The following is a 24,692-nucleotide window of genomic DNA, read 5'->3' as shown; positions in this document are numbered from 1 at the left end:
AAGGTTTTTTGTATTTCTGTCTAAAACTTCGTCTTCGTGTCTCTTTTTTCCTATTTACCTGTCTTTTCTTTTGATTTTTTGTCGGTCTGCCTAATTCTTTCTGTCTAAAGCTTAATTTATTTCTGTATATCTGAAACTCATTGTCATTCTGTCTGTCTAAAACATATTGTCTGTCATAAAAGCATTGTCATTCTGTCCGCTATGATATTATTATATCATTATATATATGTCATTATATCTGTCTAAAACTCGTTGTCGCTCTGTCTATCTCATTGCCATTTTGTTTAAAATTCATTGTCATTCGCTCTGTCTAAAATTCATTGTCATTCGCTCTGTCTAAAATTCATTGTCATTCGCTCTGTCTAAAATTCATTGACATTCTCTGTCTAAAATTCATTGTCATTCCGTCCGCCATGATATCTGTTTAAAATTTATTGTCATTCTGTCCGTCTAAAACTCATTGTCTTTCCGTCAATATATTTATGCCTCTCTGTCTTTCCCCGTCTAATCTCCCATCTCTCCCGCCCCCTCTTTTATCCCTTCCTCCCTCTCTCCCCATCGCCCTCCCTCCCTCCCTCGCCGTCCCTCCCTCCCTCCCTCGCCGTCCCTCCCTCTCCCTCCCTCGCCGTCCCTCCCTCTCCCTCCCTCGCCGTCCCTCCCTCGCCCTCCCTCCCTCCCTCCCTCCCTCGCCCGGACCGCAAAGACGACCTCAGAGTCACTCCTTATGCCTCCCTGCGGTTCACTCCGGCGAGGCTCCGTAGGCCTGGGAGCGGATCGTGTGATAAGGGTCCCGGCTCCGTGTGGATATGAGCCGCATCCACTCGTTCGTCTAACATCCATCCCGTGAGAAAGATGGAGGGACGGGCGTGGGGGAGGGGTGGGGGGGAGAGGGTGGTGGGGTGGGAGGGAGGGTAGTGGGGGATGGGGTGGAGGTAAGGGGGTGGGAGGATGGGTGGTTGGGATGGGGTGAGGTTGGCATGTCTGTGTGTGTTAATATGTATGTGTGTGTCTTTCTGTGTGTGTCTTTGTGTATGTGTGTGTGTTTGTGTATGTGTTTGTGGATATGTGTGTCTTTGTGTATGTGTGTGTGTGTGTGTGTCTTTGTGAATATGTGTGTGTGTGTTTGTGAATATGTGTGTATGTCTTTGTGAATATGTGTGTCTTTGTGAATATGTGTGTGTGTGTTTGTGAATATGTGTGTGTGTCTTTTTGAATATGTGTGTGTGTCTTTGTGAATATGAGTGTGTCTTTGAGAATATGTGTGTGTGTCTTTGTGAATATGAGTGTGTGTCTTTGTGAATATGTATGTATCTATGTGAATATTTATGTGAGTCTTTGTGAATATGTGTGTGTGTTTCTTTGTGAATATGTGTGTGTGTGTGTCTTTGTGAATATGTGTGTGTGTGCCTTTGTGAATATGTGTGTGTATGTGCCTTTGTGAATATGTGTGTGTGTGTGTCTTTGTGAATATGTGCGTGTGTGTGTCTTTGTGAATATGTGCGTGTGTCATTGTGAATATGTGTGTGTGTGTGTGTGTTTGTGAATATGTGTGTGTGTGTGTCTTTGTGAATATATGTGTGTGTGTGTGTCTTTGTGAATATGTGTGTGTGTGTGTCTTTGTGAATATGTGTGTGTCATAGTGAATATGTATGTGTGTGTGTCTTTGTGAATATGTGTGTGTCTTTGTGAATATGTGTGTATGTGTATGTCTTTGTGAATATGTGTGTGTGTGTGTGTCTTTGTGAATATGTGTGTGTGTGTGTCTTTGTGAATATGTGTGTGTCTTTGTGAATATGTGTGTGTGTGTGTGTCTTTGTGAATGTGTGTGTCTTTGTGAATATGTGTGTGTTTGTCGTTTTTGTTAGGAACAAGGGGAGGAAGTTAAAGGGTTGGTCGTAGGTTTGGGAAACAAAGAAAAAATAATAATTAGCTGTAGTAATACCGTATCTCCCTCGGCTTTTGTAATTTTATCTGTTTCATTGCTATCGCCATCTTTATCCATTCGCCAAAAACAATTCGCGATATCCACTCATCCCTCTTCTTCCATTCCAATACTGTTCTACCACTTTACTCCCCCACCCCTCTCCCTCCCTCCCCCCGCCATAATACAATTCCTCCAATAAGACCAATGCCTGTAGATCAAGGACAGAGGAGCAATATAACACTTAGTAATACATCGATACATTTAAGTGAAAGGCGATAGAAGATCAGTGTGTTGCAACGTTAACCACTGTCTTGCAAGACGAATCGCTACCGACGAAGATGGCGTTCGTGTAAGCCGTCTCGCCCCCGGATTCAAAAACGATTCAAGGGGCTGTTTGGTGCCGCTATTGTCTGAGATCTGTTTATTCGCGTGTTTGTTCGCTTTATTGTTCTTTTTTTCGTTTTTTTCCCCAGCCTTTCGTTTCGTTTTATTTAGGGGATTCTGTTTTTCATATACACGGAGGTAAAAATATTGGGGCGACAATAACGTAGCGGTACGATATAATAACAATACAGCTAGACATGTATTCGCACAGCCATAAATCGGGTCTTGTCAAGCTCGACTCGCACCTCACACGCCGGCTCTAACTTACTACTCGGGGGGGCTACCACTCCTACCACTCCCACCACTCCCACTACTCTTATCACTCCTGCCATTCCTACAGCTCCAACCACTCCTACTTCTCAGATCCTGCTACCGCTTCTACTACCACTCCTAGAACTACTACTACTGATATTCTTACCATTCTTACCAGTCCCACTAATCCTACCACTTTTACAACTCGTAGCAATCCTACTACTATTTCTGCTGCCACTCTTACTACTCCTACCATTCCTACAACTCTTTCCACTCCTACTACTTAAATCCTACTACTATTTCTACTCCCACTCCTACCACTTCTACTCTTACTACTCCTTCCACTCCTAATACTCACTACTATCACCACCACTACAATTCAAACTATTGCTCCTGTTGTTACTATTACTACTTGTACTACTACTGCTACTGCTACTGGTACTGCTACTGTTACTGCTTCTACTACTACTACTACTACTACTACTACTACTACTACTACTACTACTACTACTACTACTACTACTATTACTACTATTACTACTATTACCACTACTACTATTACTACTATTACCACTACTACTATTACTACTACTACTGCTATTACTATTAGTACTATTACTACTACTGCTGATGATTATGATGATAATACTACTCCTGTTACTAGTATTTGTATAGCTCCGACTAATCCTAATGCTCCTTCTACTTTTACTCCTCCTGCTACTACTTCGACTACTGCTACTACTATTAAAATTCCTACTACTACTATTTATCCTGTTGATTATACTGCTTCTTCTATTTCTACTCCTACTACTACTACTGCTGCTACTATTTAAGTTATTACTACTACTACTACTATTAAAATTATTACTACTACTACTTCTATTAAAATTACTACTACTTCTACTACGACTACTATTTTTACTACTACTACTACTACAACTACTAATACTACTACAACTACTACTTTTACTAATATTTTTACTACTACTAATAATAATAATACTACGACAACTACTACTTTTACTACTATTTTACTACTACTACTACTTTTACTACTATTTTTACTACTATTTTTACTACTACTACTACGATTACTACTACTTTTACTACCATGACTACTATCCCCACACACGCCTGAAAACACAGACACACACACCCAGTTACCACGCATTAGTGATGGATATTCCCCGATCACCCTCCCCCTCCCCCTCCCCCTAAAACCTGCCGTTCGTTCATCACGTTCACTGCATCCGTTCACCAGATGTTCAACGGCTGTTCATCGAGAACCGAGGAAGATCATACATATTTGTCAGGTTTGTCGCTGAGTGACGACCGCCGCCCCCGCGCCCGCCGAAAATCAGAGTGATTGCAGGGGGTGGGGGGAGAGGGGTAGAGGGGAGAGGATGGGGGATGGGGCAGGGGGCAGGGGTAGAGGGAAGAGGATGGGGGATGGGGCAGTGGGAGAGGGGAGAGGATGGGGGGGTGGGGGAGGGGGCAGGGGTAGAGGGGAGAGGATGGGGGTGGGGGAGGGGGCAGGGGGAGAGGGGAGAGGATGGGGGGTGGGGGAGGGGGCAGGGGAAGAGAGGGAGGATGGATGGATAGGGGATGGGGCAGTGGGAGAGGGGAGAGGATGGGGGATGGGGCAGGGGGAGAGGGGAGGGATGGGGCAGGGGGAGAGGGGAGAGGATGGGGGATGGGGCAGGGGAGAGAGAGGGGAGAGGATGAGGTATGCGGAATGGGGAGGGGAGAGGATGGGGAGGGAAGGGGTTGAGGAGGGGAAGGGGAAGCTGTCAATCAGTCTCGGGTTGAGTGCGGGTAGACGAGGTGGCTGTATTATGTTGTCCCCGGTGGATCGCGGTCTGTAGGTCCAGAGAGGGAGAGGGAGGGAGGGAGAGAGATAGACAGAGACAGAGACAGACAGATAGAGAGAGGGGGGAGGGAGAAAAAGAGAGATAGAGGGAAAGGGGAAGGGGAAAAAGAGGAGGGGGGGGGTGGAAGAGAGTGAGAGAGGGGAGGGAGAAAGACACAGAAAGAGAGAGAGCAAGAGTGAAATTGCATTTGTTTTTTCAAGTATCTAGAAATCATTTCGTTTTACTGGTTTGTGTTTGGTCATTTTCTATCATTTTTAAATTATTTTTTATTTGTTTTATCGTATCTATCCATCCGCATTATATTTTTGTGTGCTCATTTTTTTCCTTCCTTTCCTGATTTTACCATCATTTTTCTTTATCTAGGAATTCAATCATCTATCGTTTATGTAATTTTCTTCTTTAATGACCTATTTATTCTGTATCATCGCCTTCTCTCTAGGTTGGAATGCGATTATTTGACGTGTCTGTATGTTATTCTTGTTCTCTTTGATAATGTTATTTGCTCTCCTGGCGCGCGGTTTGTTCTCGCCGTGACAGCAATTGTGACGGCGGAGATTTCAGCATCGCGGTCTCATGGCTATCCGAAGCATCATCGTCATCGTCATCTTCTTCGTCGTCATCATCATCATCTTCATCATCATCTTCGTCATTATCATCGTCGTCATCTTCGTCGTCATCATCGTCGTCATCTTCGTCATCATCATCATCATCTTCGTCGTCATCTTCGCAAACCGCCGTCATCGTCGCCTTTTATCAGCTTAATTACGTAACGCGAATCCCGATGCTAATCACGGTTCGAATTATTCTCGTCACGAACGGTCCCCCCAAAAAAAAGGTTACAAAAAAAAAGAAAAAAAATCAAATACAGAAGAAAAAAGATGAATTGTTGAAACAATTCATCGCCGAAACTACCACAGCCGAACTGGCCGAGCTTCACCGCATTTCTCACAGCCATCCGACAGCCATTTCACAGCTGTTTGGGCCGTCGCAGCATCACAGCGTGCGCTACCGACTTGTCCTCCGTGAGATAAAAATTCAGATCGAGACAGGCCATTGTGATGCTGGGCGAAGGCATGACTCGGCACATTTCTCACATATCACGTAGGGTAGGATTATTTTCGTCCAAATGTCGCTGTGAAAGTTGGGTTCCGAGGGGTTTCATTTTGGTGTTTTTTTTGGTTTTTGGGTTTTTTGGTTTTGGTTTGCTGGTTTTGGTTTGCTGGTTTCCCTCTTGCGTTCTCTCTCTCTATCGATGATTATCTCTATCTGTCTGTGTATCTATTTATCTATCCGCCTATCTGCATCTCTCTCTTTCTTTCTTTCTTTCGTTCTTTCTTTTTCTTTCTCTTTCTTTCTCTTTCTTTCTTTCTTTCTCTCTCTCTTTCCCTCTTTCTCACTTTCTCACTTTCTCTCTCTCTCTCTCTCTCTCTCTCTCTCTCTTTCTCTCTCTCTCTCTCTCTCTCTCTCTCTCTCTCTCTCTCTCTCTCTCTCTCTCTCTCTCTCTATGAAGGAGTTAGAGAGAGAGAGAGAGAAAGCACAGGAAAAAGAGACAGAGGGAGAAGAGAAAGAGAGAAAGGTCAAGATACAAGAAGGGGAAGAGAAAGAGAGAGAGAGAAGAATCAAGAAAGAGAGACCGAGGCCGAGAAAGAGAGAAAGGGAAAAATGCAGAGAGAGAGAGACACACACACAGCAGAAAGTGGGTTCAGAGGGAAAAGGCAAGAAGAGAAAAACACAGAGTGAAGAAGGCGATTGAGGTCGTAGCGAAGAAAACATAAACAAAGCGTTTATGAAACATGTTGGAGATTCTTGAAAAATAGTGAAAGCAATGTTTTTTTTTTTTCCTTTTTTGTATGGACATGTTTGAGGAGGTATATAGGGTGAAAGTATTTGGAAAAGGGAGGGGAGAGAGAGAGAGAGAGAGAGAGAGAGAGAGAGAGAGAGAGAGAGAGAGAGAGAGAGAGAGAGAGAGAGAAAGGAGAAAGATAGAGAGAAAGGAGAAAAATAGAGAGAAGGAGAAAGAGAGAGACAGGGAGAAAGAGAGAGAGAGAGAGAGAGAATGTGTGTGTGTGTGTGTTCTGTTACAGAGGGCTCAATATCGCAATATTTCAACAAGCAAAGTCACTTGCATTATGAAGCGCCGTGTTGCAGGTAGAGTGACTCCCCAGTGACCCAGATATGTCCTCTCCGTGCCCTTCCCCACTCCCCCTCTCTTATCTCTATCCCCTCCTCCTCTCCCCTCAATCTCCTCCCTTCCACTCTCCTCCTTTAGCCTCTCCCCCGTCTTACTTCCGGTTTCCCTCTCCTTTCCCTCTCCCTCTCTTCTTCGTCTTGTCTCTTTTGCTCTGTTCTCCCCTCCTTCCCTCATTTTTCTCACTTCTCCCTCTTTTTCCCCTTCCCCTTCCCATCTTTCCCTTTTCCTTCACTTCTCTCCTTTCCCATTCTTTTATTCTCTTCTTCCCTCCGTCCCTTCTCCTTACCCCTACGCATCATTTCTCTCACTACTCTCTTCTCCCCTCCTTTTCCTCCCAGCACTTCTTCACTAATTTCCCCTCCCATCTTTTCCCCTTCTTTGCACTTCCTGTTCCCATCCCTCCTTTCTCCCATCCCTTCTACTCCCTTTCTTACCCTCCCTTCTCCCCTCCTCTTTTCCCTTCCCCCCTCTTTTCCCTTCCCTTCTCCCCGCCCCTCCCTTCTTCCACTTCCCGCCCCCATTTCTCCTTTCCCCTCCCTTCTCCCCTCCCCTTCTTTCCCCTTCCCTCCCCCCTCCCACTCCAAGCTGCCAACCGAACTGTGACGGAGATGTAATATTTAGGTTGTGTAAATACCATTGCATGGCTGGCTTTTTTTTTGGGGGGGGCGGGGGGCAGAGGGGAGGGGGTTATTAAATAAAATGTATTAAAGTGTGAATACGGATGTGGTATTTGAGATAAACAAATCTGATGTGAGAGGGAGAAGCCAAAGATAGATGGAAAGAGACAGAATGAGAGGAATAGAGAGAGGGGTGGAGGATGGAGGGAGGGAGAGAAAGGGCGAAACGGTCAGAGGGATATTTACAGCTAGAAAGATTAACAAATTACAGACAGACGGACAGACATAGACAAGGATAAATGTGTATACAGACTGAGCGAGGGATGTAGACAGGTAGCGAGACAGACAGAGGGAAAGAATAAGGCAAATAGAGAGAAAGTGTGTGTTAGGCAAACAGGGAGATAGCGAGAGAGAGAGTGAGACTGATCGAAAGGAAGAATGAGATTGTGAGACAGACAGAAAAAAAGTGTTACACGTAGCAGAAATAAAGAGAGAATCAGACAAACAAGGAGAGTATGAGGCAGCCAGAAGGAAAGTGTGAGGCAGACGAAGAGTGTGTAGGACAGAACCGAAAGAATGAGTGAACCAGGCAGACAGAGAGAGAGAGTGAGACAAAGAGAAAGGGAGTGTGAGACGGACAGAGAATGAGGGAGACTAAAAGAGTGCGAGATGGACACAGAGAGAGAGAGACAAACAAAGAGAGAGTCAGACAGAGAGAGGGAGAGAGTAAGAGACAAACAGAGAGAGAGAGAATCAGGCGGGAAGGCAGACCGAAAAGGGAGATTCAGACAGACAAACAGACAGAGTGTGAGAATCAGACAGATAGATAGAGAGAAAGAGACAAACAGGAAGAGAGATTAAGACAGAGTATGAGACAGAGAGAGAGGGGAACAGAGAGAGAGAGAGAGAGAGAGAGAGAGAGAGAATCAGACAGACACACAGAGAGAAAGAGACAGACAGACAGACAGACAGACAGAGAGAGAATCAGAGAGAGAAAGAGACGAACAGAATGAGAGTGCGAGACGGACAGAGGAGCAGGAGGAGGCGCATTCGCCAGGCGGCTGCAGGAGGTGATAGGTTTTGGACGTGCCTTGCTCGACTCCGGCCTCGTCCAAACACTGCCCAGTCACGACGCTGCGGGGGAGGTACGGGGGAGGGGGAGGGGAGAAGGGAGAGGTGGGGGGAAGGAAAGGAAGGAGAGAGAGGAGGAGGGAAGGGGGAAGGAAAGGAAGGGAGGAGGGAAGAGGAGGGAAGGAAAGGAAGGGAGGAGGGAAGGGGGGAAGGAAAGGAAGGGAGGGAGGGAAGGGGGAGGGGAGAGAAGAGAGGAAGGGGAGGAAGAGGAGGGAAGGGGGAAGGGGGGAAGGGGGAGGGAAGGAAAGGAAGGGAGGGAAAGGGAGGGAAGGGGGAAGGGGGAAAAGGAAGGGAGAGAAGAAGAGGGGAAGGGGGGAAGGGGGAGGGGAGAGGGGGAAAGGAAAGGAAGGGAGAGAAGAGGGAGGGAAGGGGAGGAGAGGGAAGGGAGAGAAGAGGAGGGAAGGGGGAGGGGGAGAGGAGGGAAGGAAAGGAAGGGAGAGAAGGGGGGAAGGAAAGGAAGGGAGAGAAGGGGGAAGGAAAGGAAGGTAGAGAAGAGGAGGGAAGGGGGAGGGGGAAGGAAAGGAAGGGAGAGAAGAGGAGGGAAGGGGGAGGGGGAAGGAAAGGAAGGGAGAGAAGAGGAGGGATGGGGGGAAGGGAGAGGGGGAAAGGAAAGGAAGGGAGAGAAGAGGAGGGAAGGGGGAGAGGGGGAAGGAAAGGAAGGAGAGAAGAAGAGGGAAGGGGGAAGAGGGAGGGGAGAGGAGGGCAAGGAAAGGGAAGGGAGGAAGAGGAGGGAAGGGGGAAGGGGGCGGAAGGAAAGGAAGGGAGAGAAGAGGAGGGAAGGAGGGGGAGTGGGGAGACTTGAAGGAAGGGGAGAGAAGGAAGGGAGGAGTGTAAATGAAGGGAGAGGGAAGGTGGGAAGGGGGGAGGAGGGTGGGGAGAGGTAAGGGGAAGGCGAGGGAGGGGAGAAAGATATTTGGGGGCGCGGGGGTGGGTGAGTGTGAAGAGAGAGGGAAGGAGCTCTGCCCGGCACTGAAGTAGGACAGGTAGGACTGTCGAGGACGAGCTCTCGCGTAACTGAAATGACAAATGACTACTATACGAAACCTTCCAAACCAAAAGTATTATAAAGAAGAAAAGGAATATTAATTTCCTTCTATAACGACATCCTCCACCCCCACCCCACCCCCACCCACGCCTCCACATAAAAAATAGACCTACGAGGGGATATTGGTCCGTCTTCCAGAAGGTTCTTGAGCGATGTGGAGTGCATCTGTTGGAGCGGAACAAGTCCACTCGCAATGGAGGCTGGAGTGGCGGTGGAGTGGAGACGTGGAGTGTTGTTGTGCACATACACACTCCGCTGAACGCTCCTTCTCCTCCACATAAGGCTGAAGGACGCGGATGTGAATCATGAGATTTATGAGTGGATGAAATAATCCACCGATTTATCCATTAACCCGCTTTGTAAATCATCGGATGAGCTTGATACAGAGTGATTTATCTACGAGGGCGAGAGGGATTCTAGAAACGGCGGCCATATTGGATCATCCGCGTGTCTCTGCCGGGTTGCATAGTCGAGACGTCCTTATCTACGGGTTGCGTACTTGATGTCTGGTCGGTAAACAATGATATCCTTGTGATCGTGTGTGTGGGGAGGGGGAGGGGGAGGGGGAGGTGATGAGGTGGGGTTGGGGGTGTAGGTGGTACGGGGGGGTAGTGAGAGGTTAAGTTTGATGTTTAAGTGTGTTTGTCTGTGTGTGTGTGTGTGCTTGTGTCTGTGTGCGTTTGTGTGTGTGTGTATGTGTGTTCGTGTGTGTGAGCGATAATGTTTGTGCTTCGTCAGGCCAATAATTTTCAGTATGCAGATTTCTATGTCTAGCTCTCTATCTTTCTCGCACCCTCCCCTTTTTTGTCCTCCTCTCACACTCTTCCTCCCCACCCCCCTCCTTCCTTCTGTTTCTACCTCTGCCAGTCTCCCTATATGTCTGTCTATCTGTCTATGCATTTCCTCTCTTATCTATCTGTGTCTCATTTAACCTCTCTGTCTATTTATATGTCTCCTTCACTATATCTATATATTCACCCATTCCTCTCACTATATGTATCTATTTACCTATCAGTCTATCTATCCATCACCCTTGCTCCGTCAACTTACCCTGTCAATCTATTAGTATGCCTAACAATCAATTTATTCATTCCAAGCACGAAGTATAATTTATTTATTTAATGATCTATCCATCTCTCTTGCGCTAATCTGTCCATCTATCTAATTATCTATCTAATAATCTATCCATCCCTCTTGCGGTACTCTGTCCACTTATCTATCTGTTTATCTATCTAATGATCTAGCCATCTCTCTTGCGATAATATGTCCGTCTATCTATCTATCTAATGATCTATCCTTCTCTCTTGCACTAATTTCTCATTTCATCTATCTAATGATCTATCCACCCCTTCTGTGCTAATCTGTCCATCTATCTATCCATTTATCTATCTAATGATCTCTCTTGCCCTACTCTGCCCATCTACCTATCTGTTTATCTGTTTATTACCTACCCAGCCATCTACCTATTTACCGCCCATCCATGATAACCCCCCACCTGTCAGCGCAGAGCCAGTGCCAGTGCCTCCCCATCCGCTGCCAGCATTACTGCCACCAGCCGTCAATATCCGCGCTGCTGCTGCCACCACCGCCGCCACATAACAGCCAGAGTTAACATAAAACTTTCATCTGTAACATTGTTTACCGTGAATGGTTTAAAGCAGAAATTGCGTCCAATTACAAATTGCTGTCAAACCTGTGTCAGCCATTTTGCAATATAACATGTCGCGTCTGACTTTTTTTTTTTTTTTTTGTTATATATCCTCCCCTAACCAGATATGGCACACCCTACTTACTATAGCGGTGAGTAATGGCATCCCAGCTATGGCAGCAGCAGGCGGGAGGCACTCGCTCTTGATATTTCCTCTCTTTTCCTCGATTTTTATTCATTTATCCTGTCTATGGTTTCTCTCTTTCTTTTCTCTCGTTAGTCTTTTCTTTTCTTTATCTTTCATCTCTTTTTTTCTTAACCTTTAGTATTCAGTCACGAAAGATGCTAAGGAGAGCAAAAGTGAGAAAATTTAGGGTTATTTTACAATATGGACGACAAAGCTTATAGACAGACATGTATATGTATATGCTTGTGTGTGTGTGTGTGTGTCTGTGTGTGTGTGTGTGTGTCTGTGTGCGTCTGTGTGTGTCTCTGTGTGTGTGTGTGTGTGTCTGTGTGTGTGTGTGTGTGTCTGTGTGCGTCTGTGTGTGTCTCTGTGTGTGTGTGTGTGTGTGTGTATTTTCTCATGAGTACGGCACTGATGATCCTTTCCTCGCCCCAGGTATGTCCTCTCCTGGTACTCTGGTAACGCGATCTTCAATGTCAGCTGATCGTCAGGAAGCTGGGGTAAGTGTCCACGGAAGCGCGTACTAGGATGACTGACAGACACAACACAAATGCATTATTCTTTTCTTCAGGTGAGTTTTTCTTTTTTTTCTCTTTTTTTCTTTTTTAGTTGTTATTATTTTGTTTTTATTTATCTTTTTGTTGTTATTGTTGTTGTTTTTAAAGAATAGGGGGTGGGGGAGGGGGAAGGACAAGAGGAATGTAATCATATTATTTTGGATAAGTAATTCTAGACTTTTAAATTGTATCTTTTGTATTTTAGTTTGTTTTAATCTTAACATTACTTTCTGTGTAACAAGGATGTGAAAGTACATGAAAGCTTGTCAATTGTGAATGCAATCTTTCAAGCAGTTTTATATACACTTAATAGGCCGGTTTGTTAGAATTGTGAGAGGCCCGACCCAAAGCATATTCGCATACTTGCCATGTATAAATAAAGAAATAAATGCATATTTATCAGTCTAGACATGCATATCAACCCGGCAAATAGATGGTTAAATGTATATCTATCAGATATATAGACAGATATGCCTTTATTTCTGCATCTGTATTTATGAAAATTCATTGGGTCGGGTTTGGCACAATTTTAACAAACCGGCTGAATGTCATCAATACTTCTGCTTCCATCAATAACTCCCCAGTGACCATCAATATTTTTTTGTGAATGGAAAAAAAGGGAAGACACGTGAAATAACACCGATGAGATAAGAAGTGCAAAGAGATGCTCGTTAACCCCAGCTCTTTGTCTGTCTGTCTGTGTAACCCTATACCTTTCAAACACTGCCATTGAACGTCAACAGTTTTGAGGGCCGAAGGGTTGTCCAATACCTCCTCAACTCCTCTTTTTTTCCTTTTTCTCCTCCTCCTCCTCCTCCTCCTCCTCCTCCCCTTGCTCCTCCTCCTTCTTCGCACGAAAACACACACACATACGCACATACAGAAAGAGAGAGAGGGAAGGAGGGAGGGAGGGAGGGAGAGAGAGAGGGAGAGAGAGAGGGAGAGAGAAAGGGAGAGAGAAAGGGAGAGAGAAAGGGAGAGAGAAAGGGAGAGAGAAAGGGAGAGAGAGAGAGAGAGAGAGAGAGAGAGAGAGAGAGAGAGGGAGAGAGAGAGAGAGAGAGAGAGAGAGGAGAAAGAGAGAGTCAGACAGGAGAGATAGATACGAATTCAGAGACAAACAGAAAGGTAGAGAGGGAGTACGGAGGCAGAGAAAAAGAAGTAAAGAGGGAGAGCAGGGAGAGAAAGAGCAGGAGAAACGGACTTTAACCAACAGGGATTGTGGACATAATCATATTGGCTTTGAAAACGCAAACATCCCTTCAGGTAAACACGGCCGCCACAGCCCGCCCAACACTCACTGCAGATTAGCCTTGGAGGTTCGGAGGAAGGGGGGAGGAGGAGGAGGGAGAGAAAGGGGAGGAGGGGAAGGAGGAGGAAGGGGAGGAGGAGGAGAAGGAAGGAGGAGGGAGAGAAGGAGGCGGAAGGGGAGAGGAGGAAGGTGGGTCACAGGAGTTAGGGAGGAGGGGGAGTATTAGGTTCAGAAGGGAAGGGGTTAGAAAGAAGTTGGGGGTAAGGGGGAGGCGTGTTGGGGAGAAGGGGGTTAGGGAGGTTGAGGGACGTTGGGGGTAGGGAGGAAGAGGAGGAGTAGGAGGAGGGAGAGGTGGGTTGAGGAGGGAAGCGGGGAGGGAGAAGGAGGAGGGGGAGTTAGGGTAGGGAGGAGAGGAGGAAAGAAGAAGAAGGAGAGAGGTTTAGGAAGGGAAAGAAAGAAGGGGGAAGGGAGGTGGGTTAAGAAGGGGAAGCAGTAAAGGGAGGGAGAGATGGAATGAGGAGGGGAGGATGGTAAGAAAGGAGGAGGGAGGAGAGGAGGTTAGAAAGGAGGGAATTCGGGAGGAGGGAGGGAAAGCAGAGGCCGTGAGGGGAAATGGGCGAAGGAGGAAGGGGTTAAAGAGGAGGAGAAGCAGGGGAGAGGCGAGAGGGAATGGCGGGCGGCGAAGTGCAATAAGGGTTAATTAATATAGTTTCAATTTACGGAATTCTAATGAAAACAGGATATTAAGAAATGTTAATGATGAAGGTAATTATCATCCTTAAGTAATAATTATAAAAATGAAAATCCCGCTCCTTATGAAATTCATAATCAAATCTTTTTAGAAAATTATAGCGATAAAAAAACATCAATAATGATAAAAGGTATAATGATAACGATAACAACGAATGGCAACGATAAAAGATAACAAGAACGGTAACAAGGAATAACAACGATAAAAGATAACAATAACTAACGACGATGAAGATCCTGCTGACTACAAACAACAGAGGCAGTGATAATTCAAATTAATAACAAAAACAGAATCAATAGAAATGCCCTTCTCATCGCGCCGGAAGTTCACTCGTGCTTGTTTTAGACCTTGTAACCCCCCCCCCCTCTTAACCCCTCTCTCCCTCTCCCACTCCCCCTCTCTCCTCTCTTCCCTTCCTCTTTCACCTTATCCCCTCTCTCCTCCTCCTCGCCCCTCTCTCTCTTTCCCCCTCGCCCTCTCTCTCCTCTCCCTCGTCCCTCTACCCTCACCCTTCTCCCTCTTCGCCCCTCCCCTCGCCCTTCTCTCCCTCCTCCCTCCCTCCTCTCCCCTCCTCGCTCCTCCTCTCCCCTTCCCCTCGCCCCTCCTCTCCCCTTCCCCTCGCCCCTCTCTCCCTTCTCCCTCTTCCCCCTCCCCCTCCCCTCGCCCCTCTCTCCCCTCTCCCTCGCCCCTCTCTCTCCTCTTCCCCCTCTCCCCCTCACCCCCTCACCCCTTCACCCCTCACCCTACCCCCTTTTCCGCGTCTCCTTGAAGTTGACGTTATTAATCTTTCTTATGTATTTCATTTGACTGCAACTTGATTCATAAACTGGCTAACGTATTTTTTCATTTCCTTTCGTATCTATTTGCCATCGTTGCTGTCCATGTTGTTGTTGTTGCTGTCCATGTTGTTGTTGTTGCTGTTGTTGATGTTGTTGTTGTTATTGTTGTTGTTGTTGTTGTTGTTGTTGTTGTTGTTGTATTGAGAATAAATGAATCGTGTAGAAGTATCCGAAGTTGTTGCTCAAAGTACGGGGATTCGCTCACTCATTGCCCATCGGCTTTACTCATGTACTCATCGGCCTCATGCTTTTTTAGCTCAACGTATGACCTATACTTTGGGAATTAATGTGGAGGGAGAATGAGGGAGAGATAAAGGGAGAGTGAGAGAGATAGGGAGGGAGGGAGGAAGAGAGAGAAAGAGAGGGAGGGAGGGAGGAAGAGAGAGAAAGAGAGGGAGGGTGGGAGGGGGAGAGAGAGGGTGGGAGGGAGGGGGAGAAAGAAAGAAAAAGAGGGAGGGAGAGAGAAAGGAAGGGCAAGTGAAAGAGATAGAGAGAGAGAGAGAGAGAGAGAAGAGAGAGAGAGAGAGAGAGAGAAAGAAAGAAAGAAAGAGAAATTGACTAAAATACGAGACAAGAAAATGCGAAAAAGAGGAACGGAAAAATACGGAACCTATAATAAACAGACCAACATCAACGACAACAAAAACTATCGAGAAAGAAATCTAAAAACAAAAGATCCGAGAACTCTGAATACCTTCTAGTCAAAACCAGCTTCGTGGCGGCCCCGTTCGTCACAATATTCCCGCCAAGTCATGTGATAGAATTGCTGATCATCGTTAAATGCAAAGCCACACTCATGAACAAGAAATGAAAACAAACAGCTATTTTCCTTATTTAATGTTCATGCCTTGTGAAAGAAAAAATGAGACAAATGCATCGAATATCATCTGAATTCCGAAAGCGGAGGATTGGGTGAAAAAAATGAAGGGGACCAAGCGTGTTGCGCACCTTATGCCCGTAATGGAGTTTAAACGACCCACACGTTAAACACCGGAATTAATGCATATTGCGTTTCCGCTAACTCAGAGTCATAAATCTTCATGAGAAATGACAAAGATCAAATAATGTTTCCACAGTTTTATGCAGGTGTGTGATATATCAATGTTTCGGCCCGCGTGAAGCATAATGGCGCCCCGGCCCGGCCATTCGTATTAATCTTACATGGCGATATTGCGCTGTTTATTCAGGGAATTTCGTCACCTGAAATTGTGGGAGTTATTATCCGTTATCATCTCTTCTTCTTTCTCTCTGTTCTTGTGCTGTCTGTCTCTGTCTCTGTGTCGTGTTCGCTTTGATACCTCTCTGTCTCTTTATCTTTGCTCTCTCTCCCTCGGTCTCTTTCTCTTAGTTTTCGCTCTCTCTTTCTCCTTGCTCTCTCTCTTTCTCGTCGCTCTTTCTTTCTCTCGTTCTCGTTGCTCTTTCTTTCTCTCTTTCTCGTTGCTTTCTCTTTCTCTTTGCTCTCTCTCTTTTTCTCTTTCTCTCTTTCTCTTTGCTCTCTCTATTTCTTTGTTCTCTCTCTTTCTCTTTGTTCTATCTATTTCTCTTTATTCTCTCTTTCTCTTTGCTCGCTCTTTCTCTATGTGCTCTCTCTCTTTCTCTCTGTATCTGCTCTTTCTCTCTCTCTCTCTCGCTCTCTCTCTCTCTCTCTCTCTCTCTCTATTTCTCTCTCTCTCTCTCTCTTTCTCTTTGCTCGCTCTTTCTCTTTGCTCTCTCTCTTTCTCTGTGTTCTCAATCTCCCCTCCCCCCTCTCTCTCTGTCTGTCTGTCTCTCTCTCTCTCTCTCTCTCTCTCTCTCTCTCTCTCTCTCTCTCTCTCTCTCTCTCTCTCTCTCTCTCTCTCTCTCTCTCTCTCTCTCTCTCTTTCTCTTTCTCTCTCTCCTCTCTCTCTCTTTCCTCTCCCTCTCCCTCTCCTTCTCCTTCTCCCTCTCCCTCTATCCCCCTCTCCCCCTCCCTCCCCTTTTCTCCTCCCCATCACTCTCCCCTATCCCCCTTCCTCATCTTTCCCCCTCCCTTTCACTCCCCATCCCTCCATTCCCTCCTTCCTTCCCCTTCCCTCCTTCCCATCCTTCCCTCCCTTCCCTCCTTCCCATCCCTCCCTCCCTCCCTCCCTTCACTCTCCCTCCCTCCCTCCCTTCCCTCCCTCCCTCCCTCCCTTCCCTCCTTCCCATCCTCCACCTCCCTCCCACCCTCCAAATTCATGAAAAGGGGGCGTTACGAAAATTTAATCCCGGTAATGAAAATGGCGTCGTTGAGGGGGAAATAACCCTTTTGCGGCAGGTCCCTCCTCCCTCCTCCCTCTTCCTCCTCCCTCCTCCCTCCTCCTCCTCCTCCCTCCTCCTCCTCCTCCTCCTCCTCCTCCCTCCTCCTCCTCCTCCTCCTCCTCCTATTCCTCCTCCTCCTTCCTTCTCTCCTCTCTCCTCCTCCTCCTCCCTCTCTCCTGCTTCTCCTTCTTCTCCTCCTCCCTCCTCCTCTCCTCTCTCCTGCTTCTTCTTTCTCCTCCTCCTCCTCCTCCTCCTCCTCCTATTCCTACTCCTCCTATTCCTCCCCCTCCCCCCCTCCTCCTCCTCCTCCTCCTCCTTCTCCTTCTCCTCCTCCTCCTCCTTCTCCTCCTCCTCCTCCTCCTCCTCCTCCTCCTCCTCCTCCTCTTCTCCCTCCTCCTCCTCCGCCGTTCCCCTCATTATGATTAGGCGACGGATTATGACTCGAGCCCAATCGGAGTCGATGCTGAACAGAAAATGGATGAGGATTAGGATAAGGGGGGAAGGAGGAGGAGGAGGGAGGGAGGTGGAGGTAAAGGGAGAGAGGTGGAGGGAAAGGTAGAATAGGAGGGGGAGAGGTGGAAGGAAAGGGAGAATAGGAGGGAGAGAGGTGGAAGGAAAGGGAGAAGAGGAGGGAGAAAGGTAGAAGGAAAGGGAGCAGGAGGAGGATGGGGAGAGGAAAAAAGAGGATGGGGATGTGGAGAGGCATGAGAAGGAAGGGGGAGGGGAGGGAAGAAAGAAGGTAAATGAGGAGGAAAAGGAAGGGGAAAGAAGAAAGAAGGAAGGGGGATGGCAAGAGGAAAAGAAAGAAGTAGGGGAAACAAAGAGAGAGGATAAAGTGTGAGGGAAGAGTAGGAGGAGGAAGAGGGATGGGGGGAAAGGGAGTAAGAGGTGAATGAAATGGAAGAGAAAGGACAAGAAGAGGAAAAAACAGAAAGAAGAGGCATACGAAAGAAATAAAGAAAAAAATCACCCAAGAAGAAAAAGGAAAAGAAAACCCCTACCTTCACCCTCCCCACCCCCCCTCCCCCCATACCCCCATACTCCCCTCCCCTTCCCCCCCGCTTCAACCCAGGCGAGCCACTAGCAATCGTAGCAGACTTAATGAACCAACTTTTAAACAATTACTAACTAAAGCCTCACTTTGAATTAGCACAAAACCAGATAACGCCACATGTAAAGTAACAGCAGTTCGGGCGGGCTGGCGTTCCGAGCCGCCCCTGGGTCGAGCCGCCCCCGGGGGTCCCGCGCGCCGCCCGGAATAGTAAGAGAAGGGCCCGCTTTCACGCCGGGTTTTTGAAGGTTGCTTTTGTTGTTGTTGTTGTTGTTGTTGACGGTGCGATGATGGGTGTTGTATTTTTTTAGGGGGGGAGGGGTTGTATGGTGATTGTACGATGATGGGTGTTGTATTTTTGTTTGTTTGTTTGTTTGTATGTTATAATGTTTGTATGGTGATCAAGTGTTGTGTTTGTGTTCTGTTTGTGGGATGGTGAGTATTGTGTTTTTTATTCTATTTTAATTGTATGCTGTTTTATTTGGCGTTTGACGTAATTTTTGTAGTTATTTTATTTGTTGTATGAGCATGTATTTTTCATTGATTTTATTTCTTCTTAACGTTTTCTTTGGTGTGATGACATGTATTGTATTTTATTGTCTTCTTTTCTTGTTTTATTGTCTGATGATCAGTTTTATTATCATGCACATATACATATATATACACATAAGTATGCATATATATATGCATATATGTACACACACACAAAGACACACGCACGCACATATACATGTGCATATACATATACATATACATGTATATATATATATATATATATATATATATATATATATATATATATATATATATATATATATATATATATACACGTGTGTGTGTGTATATATATATATATATATATATATATATATATATATATATATATATATATATATGCACATATATATATATGTGTGTGTGTGTGTATGTGTGTTTGTGTGTGTGTATGTTTGTATGTATGTATGTATGTATGTGTGTACATTTATATATATGTATGTACATATATATATATATATATATATATATATATATATATATATATATATGTATATGAATATATATGTTATATACATTACTATGTATATTATATATATTATATGTATTATATATATTATATATATGTGTGTGTGTGTGCGTGTGTGAAACAGTGATATATTAACTCCAGCTTACAGCTTCTTACCTAGTTCTCTTTTCCGAGCCCCCCCCCCATCCCCCTGGCCCCCGCCGGCGCCGTTCCTGCGGGCGCGGACCCATCCCGCCCCGCGCACCGCGTCAGCGCCGAGATCCGCCGTCACCGTCCAGCACACACTCCCCGCTGAAGGACACGCCGAGTCCCCTGCCAAGGGAACTGACCTTCCCTCCACCTCGCTCCACCTGACTCCGCCTGACGCCCCGGTGTCGCCGCCGCCGCCACCTGGGAGCCCGCCGATGCCTGAGCGCAGCGCAGCGGCCAGCGGCGGGAAACAACGAAGTCGCGGCCGCCAGAAATGAGAGATTAAGCAGGATGACCGAGTGAAAAAAGCTTTGCCGACCTCCGGAGGCGGTTCGTGGAGTCGAGGGCGTCGCCCGCCCCTGGGAGGCGGCGGAGGGAGCCCTAGTAGGGCCGAGGGCGAGCGTGGGCGTGTGGGCGGCGCAGCCACTTCGCCAGAGCGCGCCTCGAGTGCGGCACAAAGCCCGATCCGGCCGTTATAACGAGGTCACTCCGGGCTTGAAATTTGACATGAGCAAACATTCACTTCCCGGCGAAGGTACACACGGCCGCAAGGTCATATTGGAACACCAAACACCCCATAATGCAGAACAAATAGCAGCAAACGTGCTTAGATCATTATTAGCCTTGGAATATTACACTCCCCCGGGCCAGCGCAGGTGAGGGCACGCGCAGGGTAGCAAGGGGCCTCCGGGCTCGCCTTCTCGCCCTCCCTGCGGCGGCGCGGCGGGCGGCCACGCAGAGGTGTCGTCGTCAAATAAGGGGCGCGGCGGACTGGCGACTGCTCGGCCGAAAGCGAGGGACTGCGCCCAGCCGTTCCTTCCTTCACCTTCAGAAGGCTGAACCGAACCCCCCCCCCCAAAAAAAAAAAAAAAAAAAAATCCTTCCTCTCGCATGAGAAAGCAAAACATATCCTGAAATCCCCAGCAGACACCGATACAAAATTCCCCCCGCGTCCCCCCTCCCAACCCGAGAGAACAGAACGCGCCATACAATCCTCCCCTCCCCCCCCCCCCGCCCCCCGAAAACAACCCCGCCATATTTCCCGCGAAGAAGAAGAGGAAGAAAAAAGCGAGGCACCGCGAGCGAGGTCGGCCCTTGATCAGGCGATAACGAAGATCAGCAAGACCTTTCGCTCGTGCGTTGACAGCCAATGACCATGGCGACGGCGGGATGACGAGAGGTTCTTCGTTGGAGAAAAAAGAAGGGAAAAAATGTGTATTTAATTTGAGTCAATACTGACACTTGCGGGATCGAGGCCGAAGGCAGCCTGGAGAGCGGGAAGTGAAACTCTTTGCGTCTTCGTTCGGTAAAGATAATGTATGTATAGGTTTTCGGTGGAGCTTTGAGGAAAAGGGTAGTTTTTCTTGCATTACCTTGTGTACGAATTATCTCATAGGCATAGTTTTCTCTTATTTTAGGATACTATGTTTTCTGTATAATTTTTGTGTGTGTAGTACTTGTGTAATGGCGCACTTTTCGGAGTAAATTTTTCCATGTAGAATTGGTAATTTTTTTTCTTCCATATAGCATGAAATCATAAAACTAAGAAAATATTCTTATGAAAACTTTCCTAATTATAATACAAACAAAAAAGCGATAACCAATAGAATATGAATTGATATTTCAAATTCCTCCATAATTCCGTTATCCCTCTACACAAAACACACACACAGAAAAACGCACACACATTTAAGCTTACATACTTGTGACATGTTTGAGTTCGCTCAACAGGTACTTGACATGAATCAGTGCATGACCGGTTTAATGGTATGTTGCATGCGACCGTGTCCGTGATTAGACTAAGCGAAGGCAATGAAGCAAAGAGAGGGCATGCCAATCCCTAATCTTAATGCCATCGTGGAGGTCTGTGCTTTGTGCGACTGTTTGTTTTTGATTGGACTTCGGGCAGCAGGGGGCGGCGGGGGATCACGGATTAGGTTTCCATGCTCGCTTTTTTTTTTCGTTTCTCTGTCTGTTTGACTGTCTGTTTGTCTGTCTCTGTCTTTCTCTCTTACTCTCTGTCTGTCTCTGTCTGTCTGTCTCTCTTAATCTCTCTCTCTCTCTCTCTCTCTCTCTCTCTCTCTCTCTCTCTCTCTCTCTCTCTCTCTCTCTCTCTCTCTCTCTCTCTCTCTCTCTCTCTCTCTCTCTCTCTCTCTCTCTTAATCTCTCTCTCTCTCTCTCTCTCTACTCTCTCTCTCTTTTTTCTCTCTCTCTCTTTTACTCTCTCTCTCTCTCTCTTTTACTCTCTCTCTCTCTCTCTCTCTCTCTCTCTCTCTCTCTTTCTTTTTCTCTCTCTCTCTCTCTCTCTTTCTCTCTCTACTCTCTCTCTCTCTTTCTCTCTCTTTCTCTCTCTCTTTCTCTCTCTCTCTCTCTCTCTCTCTCTCTCTCTCTCTCTCTCTCTCTCTCTCTCTCTCTCTCTCTCTCTCTCTCTCTCTCTCTCTCTCCACACAATCTCATACGCAAATACAGTAGTAGATCAAGTGTTCCAGCGAGATTAAACAGTCTTACAAAAATGGCTGAATAAAAGAAAGCGAAAGTATGTAGAAAGCAAAAATGAAAACTTAATTAGCAGAGAGGGAGATGGAGAAAGAGAGAGAGAGAGAGAGAGACGGAAACACAAGTTAAGAAGAACAGAGAGAAGAAACAAATAAGACGGAGAAAAAGAAAGAGAGGTAAGATGATGAAAGAAGACCAGCGAAAGAGAGAAGAAAGACTTTGCATGTTGTTGCAATGAGCAAATCCGTTGCAGTTATCATCGTGCTGAATATTTTCCACTATTTTCTTTCTTTTTTTTTATAATTTACTAGTCGTGTTTACTCACTGAACTCTTCCTGATTAATTCCCGTTTTGTAATTATTTGCAAAAGGAAAAAAAAGTGGATTTTCTTAATCATCATCTCTGCTCTTGCAAAACGAAAAATTAGGGTTCGATGATTTCGGGCAATAGAGGAGAGAGAGAGAGAGAGAGAGAGAGAGAGAGAGAGAGAGAGACAGAGACAGAGAGAGAGAGAGAGAGAGAGAGAGAGAGAGAGAGAGAGAGATAGAGAGAGAGAGAGAGAGAGAGAGAGAGAGAGAGGAAGGAGAGGGAAAGAGAAAGAGGAAAGAGTGTGAGAAAGAGAGAGGACGGGGAGAAAGAGGGAGAGGGAGAGGAAGGGGAAGAGGGAGAGGAAGAGAGAGAGAGAGAAAGAGAGAAAAAGAGTGAAGGAGGGAAGGAGACAATCAAACGGACAGACAACCACAAAAAAAAAAAAAACATACACCGAACAAGACCGTCACACAAAAACGCAAAAAAAAAAGGAAAAGAAAAGTAATGACTCTGAAACAGCTATTGAAATTAAGGTTATGCACATACATGTTATATCGCAGCCTTTTTTTTGGTCCATCCGCCGACTGGAAAAGGGCTGCGACCGGGTTGATTCACCGGGGCGTCGCGGGGGAGGGGGTGAAGGGGGAGGCCTTGGGGAGAGAGAGGGGGAGAAGGGGGAGGGGAGAGGTCTTGAGGAGAGAGGGGAAGGGGGAGAAGGGGGAGGGCTTGAGGGGAGAGAGGGGAAAGGGAGGGTTTGAGGAGAGAGAGAGGGAGGGGGAGAAGGAGGTATGGGGAGGATTTGAGGAGAGAGAGGGAGGGGGAGAAGGGGGTGGGGAGGTCTTGAGGAGAGAGAGGGGGAGGGGAGAAGAGGGAGGGGGAGGTCTTGAGGAGAGGGGGAAAGGGGGTAGTGGAGGTCTCAGGGAGAGGGGAGGAGGAGGTCTTGAGGAGAAGGAGAGGGAGGGGGAGGGGAGAGGTCTTGAGGAAGGGGAGGGAGAGAAGAGGGTAGGGTGTGGTCTTGAGGAAAGGGAGGGGGAGAAGGAGGAGGGGAGAGATTTGAGGAGAGGGAGGGGAGGGGAGAGGTCTTGAGGAAGGGAGGGAGAGAAGAGGGTAGGGTGTGGTCTAGAGGAGAGGGAGGGGGAGAAGGGGGTAGGGAGAGGTCTTAAGGAGTGGGAGAGGAAGAAGGGGAGGGGGAAGGGCCTTAAAGAGAGGGAGGGGGAGGGTAAAGGTTTTAGAAGGAGGGGAGATAAAGGAGTAGAAAAAGGGATGTAGGAAGAGGGAGCAGAGTAGAGGAAAGGGGTAATGCAGGGTGCAGGGTCGGCAGGGGGGGGAGCAGGGGACAGACTGGATTTAGATGTAGATTTAGAATAAGGATGAATAGGAAAATCAATAGATGGATAAATGTATGAATATAGACAAGGGAAAAGGTGACAGGGGTTTCGGAAGGGAAATCCGAGATTCAGAGACAGGGAGAGTCACTGGAAGGAGGGAGGGAGGGAGGAAGGAAAGGGAGGGATGGGGAAGAAGGGAGAAGAGGAAGAATGGAAAGGGGAAGGGAGGAGGAAATGGAGGGGAGAGGAGGAGGGAAGGAAAGGAGGATGGAAGGGGTAGGAAAGCGGGAGAGAATGAGAGATGGGGTAAGGGGGAGAGTAGTGAAAGGAAGGGAGAGAAAAGAGGAAGGGAGGGAGAGAGAATAGAGGGAGGCAGGGATATAGCAGAGGAAGGAGAGGGAGGGAGAATAGAGGCAGGGATATAGCGTAGGAAGGAGAGGGAGAGAGAGGAAGAGAGGGCCTGGAGGCAGGAGAGGGGCGCGAGGGGGCCTCCTTTCTGGCCGGCGCGTCACCCTGCCAAGATGGCGGCGTCCGGGGCTTTCATCACTAGGTTGTCGGAGACGAAAATATTTCACGTAACTCTGTCAATATTGGTCTTCTTAATGGATTTTCGAATGGCTGTTATTTGTGTACCAACATTCATTATGTGGTCTGGGAAATGAGAGGGCCGGTGTGATGTGGTGATGATGAGGTAGGCGTTGGGGTGTGGTAGTGATGCGGTGGTGGTGAGGGTCGCTGTGGTGTGGTTGTGGTTTGGTGATGAGGGGGGGGCGCTAGGGGTGTGGTTGTGATGTGGTGGTGGTGGTGAGGGGGCGCTGTGGTGTGGTGTGGTGTGATGCGGTGGTGATGAGAATCCCGGTGTGTTGTGACGACAAGGGATGGTGATGTATAATTTATACCTGTGGTGATGAGAGCGTTGAGATCTGGTGATATATGTTGTGATGATGAATAGGGGACCGATGTAATGTCGTTTTGATGTAGGGTTATATAGTGATGACCAAAAGAGTGAGTTGTGATGACGGGGCGCTGTGATGTAGTGATGACAACATCCGCAGCGTGTAGTGTTAATGGATAGAGAATGCTTTGTAATGGAGTGTTATTAGCTAAGAATAGATTAGTTGTTATGGTGAGTATTGTGGCGATGAGGACGGATTGTTTAGTATATAATGAAACAGTCAAATGAAGATGATAGTGATGAGTCGAATGTCTTGTGACGCACGTGAGAGTTACTGATTATGCATGAGTGATGTGTTTATAGTAGCAACCTCCAGTATACTAGCAGTTCAAATTGTGTGTTTTATTTTTTTTAGATGTTTGCTTAGAGAATATACAATATGGTGAGTATCGTGTGTAATGTCATGGTGGAGAGCAGGTTTGTGTGATGCTATGA

The 24,692-nt window shown here is 46.8% G+C and overlaps 1 protein-coding gene across 4 annotated transcripts in view; it reads left to right on the top strand.

Moving 5' to 3' along the window:
* Window positions 1-24,692, top strand: part of LOC113808289 (homeotic protein spalt-major) — a 604,198-nt gene that overhangs the window by 260,717 nt on the left and 318,789 nt on the right. The gene's annotated exons all lie outside the window — the stretch shown is intronic.

The sequence above is a fragment of the Penaeus vannamei genome, chromosome 30, assembly GCF_042767895.1.
Source record: "Penaeus vannamei isolate JL-2024 chromosome 30, ASM4276789v1, whole genome shotgun sequence".
Lineage (NCBI taxonomy): Eukaryota > Metazoa > Arthropoda > Malacostraca > Decapoda > Penaeidae > Penaeus > Penaeus vannamei.
This window is presented reverse-complemented; position numbering and strand designations above follow the sequence as displayed.